Source organism: Pseudonaja textilis, chromosome 1, assembly GCF_049901715.1.
Source record: "Pseudonaja textilis isolate UNSWEBS1 chromosome 1, rPseTex1.2, whole genome shotgun sequence".
Lineage (NCBI taxonomy): Eukaryota > Metazoa > Chordata > Lepidosauria > Squamata > Elapidae > Pseudonaja > Pseudonaja textilis.
Window position 1 is genome coordinate 2,363,395 of NC_141990.1, and position 9,081 is coordinate 2,372,475.

The following is a 9,081-nucleotide window of genomic DNA, read 5'->3' on the forward strand; positions in this document are numbered from 1 at the left end:
ATCTATCTATCTATCTATCTATCCTTAGTAAGACCACACCTGAAGTACTGCATACAGTTTTACACTATAAAAAAGATGTCAAGACTCTAAAAAGGGTGCAGAGAAGAGCAACCAGGAGGATTAGGGGATTGGAGGCTCAAAGACACGATGTGTGGTTGTAGGAACTGGGCCTGGCTAGTCTGGTGAGGAGAAGGACCAGGGGAAACAGGAGAGCAGTATTTCAATATTTGAGGGGCTGCTATTTTCTAAAGCACCTGAAGGCCAGACAAGGATCAATGGATGGAAACTGACCAAGGAGAGAGTCAACCTGGAAATAAGGAGGAATTTCCTGACAGGGAAAACCATCAACCCATGGAACACAAGTTGCTTTCGGATGCTGTGGGAGCTTCATCCCTGGAGGCTTTCAAGAAGAGATTGGACTGCCTTCTCTCAGAAATGGTCTAGGGTCTCCTGCTTGGGCAGGGATGGGTTGGACTAGATGACCTACAAGGCTCCTTCCAACGCTGATTATCTGTTCTCTTAAGACCATCCTTAATTGACGCACAGAACCCACATAAAAACATAACCGTAAGCAGGGATCTCGAACTGGTGGCTTCATCGCCTCCCGAGGTCCCTTTTTATTTTTTTATTTTTTTGCCAGCATGCTGTTTTGCGACGGTTATGAAACCAGCTATGGGAGCTGGGTCATCTCCTCCGTTAAGCAAGACCGCCAAAGATCTGGCAGGTCACGGGACGGCCGCCTCCTGTCCTTCCTGACCCAGGGCCTGGAAAACACTCCGCTCCGGCCAAGCCGTTGGTTCGCCTCAGAACAATAACACAGATGTTTCAACACAGATTTGGCTCAGGAAGGCTGGTCTCCTGGCTGGCCCCACCGAAAATTTTAAAAATTTCTGTACACAGAATCCCCCCCCCTAAAACCTGAAGGACGTAAACATACGTTTTGCAGAAAAACAAACCCATGTGTTCAGAGAATTTGTTCTAGCAAAAGAACGTGCCACACGGAGGGGGAAATCCACTTCCTTCCAAGAAGCCGGCCTCGAATGCAAGTTTTTTGCAACCGTGATAAACGGCCAAAAACTAACATTGAAGAAAAAAAAAAAGACAAATCGGGTCAGGTAGCAGAAGCTGAATTAACTTGGATCTGAAGGCAGAGAAGAGCAACTCAAGATGATTAAAAGGCCTGGAGGCAAAATTAGAATTCTTTTATTGGCCAAGCGTGATTGGACACACGAGGAATTTGTCTTGGTGCAAATGCTCTCGGTGCACATAAAAGAAAAGAGACTTTCATCAAGAGTCAAGAATCATCAGGTACAACACTTAATGATAGTCATAGGGTACAACAGAATAGAATAGAAGGATATAGGAATAGAATTTAAATAGAATGGGATGGGATGGAACAGGATAGAGAATAGACTAGACTAGAATAGACTAGACTAGAATAGAATAGAATAGAATAGAAATTAGAATAGAATAAGGAATAAAATAGAATTCTTTATTGGCCAAGTGTGATTGGACACACGAGGAATTTGTCTTTGGTGCAAATGCTCTCAGTGCACATAAAAGAAAAGAGACAACCGTTAAGGGTCAAGAATCATCAGGTGCAACACTTAATGATCGTCATAGGGGACAATAGAATAGAATAGAAGGATATAGGAATAGAATTTAAATAGAATGAGATGGAACAGGATAGAGAATAGAATAGAAATTAGAATAGAAATTAGAATAGAATAGAATAGAATAGAATAGAATAGAATAGAATAGAATAGAATAGAATAGAATAGAATAGAATAGAGAATATAATAGAAATTAGAATAGGATAGGATAGGATAGGATAGGATAGAATAGGATAGGATAGGATAGGATACAATAGAACAGAACAGAACAGAATAGAATAGAACAGAATTCTTTATTGGCCAAGGGTGATTGGACACACAAGGAGTTTGTCTTTGGTTCAAAAGCTCTCAGTGTACATAAAAGAGAAGATACATTCGTCAAGAATCATCAGGTATAACATGTGAAGAGCGGTTGCAGGAATTGGGGAGGGGTGTCTGGTTTAATGAAAAGAAGGACTAGGATGTGACATGAGAGCAGGCTTCTGATATCTGAGGGGCTGCCACAAAGAAGAGGGGACCCACTTGTTTTCCAAAGCCACACCTGGAATATTCTGCATCCAGCTTTGGTCCCCACATTACAAAAATGATGTTGAGACTTTGGAAAAAGTGCAGAGAAGAGCAACTGAGATGATTAAAGGCTTGGAGACCAAGATATACGAAGGATGGTTGTGGGATTTGGGTTTGGCCAGTCTAGAGAAAAGAAAAATTAGGGGTGACATGATAGCAGGATTCCAGTATTTGAGGGGCTGCCCCAGAGAGGAGGAAGGGCTCAAGCTATTTCCCAAAGCACCCGAAGGCCAGACGAGGAATCATGGATGGATACTGATCCAGGAGAGATTCAACCTGGAAATAAGGAGGAATTTTTGACAATGAGAACCATCAACCGATGGACCAGAAGTTGCCTTCGGAAGTTGTGGGAGCTTCATCCCTGGAGGCTTTCAAGAAGAGACTGGTCTGCCCTCGGTCAGAAATGGTGTAAGGTCTCCTGCTTGGGGTTGGACTAGCTGACCTCTAGGGTCCTTTCCAACTCTATTAATCTGTTATTATTCTGTTATTCTGAAGTTGTGGGAGCTTCATCCCTGGAGGCTTTCACAAGAAGAGACTGGGCTGCCATCTGTCAGTGATGGTGTAGGGTCTCCCGCTTGGGCAGGGGTTGGACTAGATGACCTACAAGGTCCCTTCCGACTCTGTTAATCTGTTAATAGTAGTCTTCCAATATTTGAGGGGCTGCCACGGAAAGGAGGGGGTCCACCCATTTTCCAAAGCACCAGAAGGCAGGACAAGAAGCGACGGTTGGAAACTAATCAAGGAGAGAGGCACCCTGGAACTAAGGAGGAATTTCCTGAATCAGTGGAACCCCTTGTCACCAGAAGTTGTCTCTGCTCCATCGCTGGAAGTTTTTAAAGAAGAGACTGGACAGCCATTTGTCTGTGATATAAGGTCTCCTGCTTGCGCAGAGGGTTGGACTAGATGACCTCCAAGGTCCCTTCCAGCTCTATTCTTGATCGAAGTAGAGCTAAAACCTGAAGAAGGTTTGCAGAAAAACAGTCCCTGTGCAACTGAACCGGATCCTGTTGAGGAAATGCTGCAGAAACGCACTTGCTAACAAGCTATTCTCGGTTCCTTTCCTAGGGCTTATTCTTGCTAGCACCACCTTAAAAGGAAAAAAAAAAATATCAAAAAAAAAACCAGCAGCTTTTTAGATTACAGAGCACTGCAAAATAGCGACACAGATACCCCCTACAGCAAGAGACAGTTCTCCAGGTGCAAGCTTGCAATTAACACCATGGAGGAAAAAAATAAAAATTAGCCCTAGACGCATCTACACACGATCTAAACGTGAAAGCCTAACACCATACATTGTTGTGCACCCTAGCCAGAATCTTAAAAAGATGCCATTTTAGCAGGGACTTCGCCTACAATGATTACCAGCAAGTCGCCGGTTCCTGTTTCTTGTCTCGCTGCCGATTTTAGTATATTTGCTTGTGGATACAACACATTCTCAGCCACGCAGACGTGGCGTGCAAATGGGATTAAATCAATATTTAGCAGTTTCTGCAACCCGCGCCCCCCTTTATTTGTTAAGTCTTCGGTTCCTGTTGTGTTTATTCACTGATTTGCGTGGTGGTTGTCCTGCTTCGCATCTACTCAAAAAAAGTAAATGTTCGTTGGAGCATATCCCAGGGATATTTTGTTGAACGGGAGTTGTGACTTTTTTTTTTTTTTAAGTGCTCAGAAAACACGGTAAAGGGTCCCTTCTAAGCCCCAGGGCAACTCCCGATGACACCCAGGCGGCTTTCTTAGCAACAGAAGAGTATTCCAAAGGTTTACCACTGAGTTCTCCTGGAGAGCTAGTTTGGTCTAGTGGTTAAGGCACCAGTCTAGAAACCAGGAGACGGTGAGTTCTAGTCCAGCCTTGGGAATGAAAGCTGGGTGACTCTGGGCCAATCACCAGGCAACTGCGAGTTCTAGTCCCACCATAGGTCGGAAAGCTGGCTGGGTGACTTTGGGCTAATCACCAGGCGACGGGGAGTTCTAGTCCCACCTTAGGCATGAAAGTCGGCTGGGTGACTCTGGGCCAATCACCAGGAGACTGGGAGTTCTAGTCCCACTTCAGGTAGGAAAGCTGGCTGGGTGACTTTGGGCTAATCACCAGGCGACGGGAGTTCTAGTCCCACCTTAGGCATGAAAGTTGGCTGGGTGACTCTGGGCCAATCACCAGGAGACTGGGAGTTCTAGTCCCACTTCAGGTAGGAAAGCTGGCTGGGTGATGTTGGGCCAATCACCAGGCCACTGCGAGTTCTAGTCCCACCTTAGGTCGGAAAGCTGGCTGGGTGACTTTGGGCTAATCACCAGGCGACGATGAGTTCTAGTCCCACCTTAGGCATGAAAGTCAGCTGGATGACTCTGGGCCAATCACCAGGCAACCGGGAGTTCTAGTCCCACTTCAAGTAGGAAAGCTGGCTGGGTGACTCTGGGCCAATCACCAGGCAGACGGGAGTTCTAGTTCCACTTTAGGTCGGGAAGCTGGCTGGGTGACTTTGGACCAATCACTAGGAGACAGTGACTTCTAGTCCTGCCTTAGGCACAAAAATTGGCTGGGTGATGTTGCGCCAATCTCAAGGATCTGGTGAGTTCTAATCCCACCTTAACCATGCAAGTGGCTGGGTGACTTTGGGCCAATGACCAGGGCAACCGGAAGTTCTAATAGCACCTTTGGCACAATTAGCAGAAGGCTGTGAGTTCTACTCCCGCCTTAGGCAGGAAAGCCAGTTGACTGAGTCAATCACCAGGAGACAGTGAGTTCTAGTCCTGCCTTAGGCATAAAATCTGGCTCGGTGACTTGAGTCAGCCCGACACACTTCAGAGGGTTGTTGTTGTGGAGAAAACAGGAAGACGGATTTGTGCTAGATCTGTTCACCACCTTCAACTCAAATGATACAGGCAGGATAGAAATAAAACAGTAACTTCCGGTCTAACCTCCACTCCTGGTGGTGCCCCATCCAAGGGGCAAGACCCATTGCTGCTTAGCACCCCTCCTCACTTAGCACCCCTCCTCACTGAGTTCTTTAAACACCCCTTCAGTTCCTCACTCCCCGACCTCCACCTGGGCTGAATCTTTTTTCCAAAGCGGGGAGGAAAGGGAAACGGAGCATTTCCTATACAGCTGCCGCTCTGCACGTCCCTCAGAAGCCTTGTTTTCTTCTCTCCAACAGACCGAAGACAAAATCCCCTCTCTTTTTTATTATTATTTTTTTTTTAAAAAAAGGAATATTCTTTATTGGCCAAATGTGATTGGACACACAAGGAAATTGTCTCCGGTGCATAAACTCTCACTGCACATATAAACAACAAAAGGTCACAGATCATAAATCATAACAAACAGGTAGCCCTCGACATACGACCACAATTGAGCCCAGGATTAACGTTGCCAAGTGAGACATTTGTTAAGTGAGCTACAAGTCTTCTTGCCACCACGTTTGTTAAGTGAATCCCCAGAGTGGTTCAATTAGTAACCTGGTTGTTAAGTGAATCTGGCTTCCCCCCCCTTGATTTTAATCGCCAAAGAAGGTCGCCAAAGGGGATCTCATGACACCCACCCCGGGACGCTACGACCGTCAGAACTGTGAATCAGTCGCCAAGCAGTCCAAATTTCTATCTGTGACCAAGGTGGTGCTACAACAGTTGTCAGCGTGGGTCGCAAGTCCCTTTTTTCCACCTGCGGTTGTAACTTCAGACGTCCCTAAGTCAGGTGTTGTAAGTCAAGGACTACCTGTACAATCACAAATCGTGAATCCTTTTGGGTTTTTTAATTAAAAGAAGCTCCCAAAGGGACCTTTTCGGCAGAAAAGCAAGCAGGGAACCAAGTATATGGTTGTGGGTCATCCCTTACAGGCCCCAGACACACACAAAGACGACACACACACAAACACACCTCTGGGGTGTGTAGCTGGCAAGAAGGGAGGGGGATTGCTGGGGCTGAAGGGCATCCACCGCCAAGGGTCACCCCGAGGCGCCCCCTCCCAGCCTCAGCCTCCATTTTGGAAGCGGGGGAAGGAAAAAGAAGGGAGGGAGGGAGGGAGGGAGGAACGAATGAATGGATGGATGGAAGCAGCCAGGAAAGAATGAATGGGCTGCAGCTGTCAAGGCAGGCAAGAAGAAGCGGGGGGAGGACGGTGGCGGGAGGAGGACAAAATACCGAAAAACACACCAGCGGCGCCGGGACGGGGAGGGAGGGGGAGAGAGGCGAGCGCGAGCGCCGCGCCTGCGCAGAAGCCGCCCTCTCAACCGCGGCGGCGGCGGCGGCGGCGGCAGCAACGGGCGCGATTTCCCCCCCTCACGCCGAGCGAGCAACTCACCGAGGCGCAGGGGCTGGAGGTGGCGCTGGGGGTAGGCGAGCGCTGCACCGTCACCAGAGCCATCGGGGCGCGGCGGGGCCTCCCCGGCCGGCCTGCGTAGAGCCCTCCGGGTTATTCCATGGCGGGGCGGGCGGCCAAAGCGAGAGGATGGACGGCCCGAGTGGGAGCGAGGAAGCGGCGGCAACAGCGGCAGCAGCGGCAGCGGCGGCGGCCTCCCCCGCCAACGCTCGCTCGCCGACTGAGGCGCGGCGGGGTTGGGCCGGCCGGGCACAATGAGGCGGCAGCGCGCATGCGTCACCTGTCAAGCCGCCGGGCCGGCCTTTCCCTCCTTCCCTCCCTCCCGCCCTCCCCTCGCTGACTCCGCCCCCTCGCCGCGGCCACGCCTCCTGCGGGGTGCGGTTAACTCTTGCGCGCCCGCTGCGGAGGAGAGAGAAGCGGGAGGCTGCTTCCTTTTGCGCGTGCGCGCGTGCGTTCCTCGACTTACGACCACATTGGAGCCCCAAATCTATGTTGCTAAGTGAGGTGTGTGTGTAGGTAGTCCTCGATTTACGACCACAATGGAGCACCAGTTTTATGTTGCTGAGTGAGACATGAGAGAGAGAGAGAGAGTGTGTGTGTGTGTGTGTGTGTGTGTGTGTGCGCATGTAGTCCTCGATTTACGACCACAAAGGAGCCCAAAAACTAAATTTCCTTATACTTGTGACGAAACCTGGAATTCACTTTATGCAGGCAGTCCTCGATTTACAACCACAATTGAGCCCAATGATTTCTGTTGCCAAGAGAGAGACAGCTGTCCAGTCAGTTTTAACCCATTGAACGCCCTTTTCTTTCCACCGTTGTTAAGTGAATATCTGGTTGCTAAGTTAGTCACACGGTTGTTAAGTGAAACACCAAAAGGGGGTTCATGTCAGCCCAGGGGTCTGCAACCATCATAATTAGGAGTCAATTGCCAAGCATTTGAATTTTACGTGATCACGGGGGATGCTTCAGTGGTCATAAGTGTGAAAAACGGTCATAAGTCACTGTTTTCAGTGCCATTGCAACTTTTGACGGTCACTAAATGAACTGTTGTAAGTCACCTACCTGTAACTGAAGGCCGAGAGAGAGCAATTTGGTAAGGAAAGCTATTCCTTGCGAGGGAGCGAAGGAATCCAGCGTCCAATTTTGGTCACCACACTGCAAAAACAGATGCTGAGACTTTGGAAAAAGTGCAGAGAAGAACAACTAAGAGGATTAAAGGACTGGAGACCATAAAACATAGGAAGTACCATTGCAGGATTTGAGTTTGGCCAGTCTAGAGAAAAGAAGAATTAGGGGTATTCCAGTGTTTGAGGGTCTTCCCCAAAGAAGAGGGGGGTTAACTTACTTTCCAAAGCCCCCGAAGTCAGGGTAAGAAACAACGGGTGGAAACTAAGCAAGGGGAGAAGCAACCTGGAATTAAGGAGGAATTCTCTGACAGTGAGGACAATTAACCAGTGGAACTACTTGCCACCAGAAGAGACTAGACCAGGGGTGGGATTCTACCGGTTCGCACCTATTTGCCAGAACCGGTTGTTAACATTCTAAGCAGTTCGGAGAACCGGTTGTTAGAAGAAATTACAGGGCTAATCCTGTAAGGAAAACAGGAAGGAAACATTCTGGGGTTGCTTACAGAAACTGCCTCTCCTTTAACCCTTATTACATTCTTGGCAGGACTAGACTGCCTGTCTCAGGAACTTCCCTGGAGTATTTTTCCCCCTCCTTTGCTGGTACTTTGCTTGTGTGGAGTGACCATTCAAAGTCACAATGGCACTGAAAAAAGTGACTTATGACCATTTTTCACATTTACGACTGTTGCAGCATCCCCACAGTCATGAGAGGCCAGGCGAGGAGATGCGTGCCTCGATGTGAGTGATGTTGAGTTGGCCACGCCCAGCCAATAAACATGACCGCCAAGCTACGCCCACCAACTTAACCACGCCCACAGAACCAGTTGTTAAAAAGATTGAAAACCACCCCTGGACTAGACCAAGCGCCGAAACAAATGCACGTGCACTTGCACGCACACACGCGCCGGAAGAGAGCCATTGGTGGCGCGCGCACGCCAGTGGTGGTATTCCATTTTTTTTTTTACTACCGGTTCTGTGGGTGTGGCTTGGTGGGCGTGGCAGGGGAAGGCGACTGTAAAATCTCCAATCAGAGGTGGGATTTGCCGGTTCTCCCAACTCCTCAAAATTTCCGCTACCGGTTCTCCAGAACTGGTCAGAACCTGGTTGAATACCACGTCTGGCGCATGCGTGCAGGACCACGCATGTGCATGACAGAACCCGGAAGAGAGCAGCTGGTCACTGGAACCCGGAACAGCAGCTGGCAACGGCGGAGAGTGTGCCACCTTGGCACGGGTGCCATACAGATGTGGCCTTCAGCAGGTTCTGACCAGTTCTGGAGAACCTCTAGGGGAAATTTTGAGGAGTTCGGAGAATCAGCGGTAACCTTCCCCCTAGGGGTGGGACAGAATGGAGATTTTTTTCAGTATCCTTCCCCTGCCATACCCACCAAGCCATGTCATGCCATGCCCACAGAACCGGTAGTAAAAAAAGAATTTTTTTGAATCCTACCACTGGTGCCAT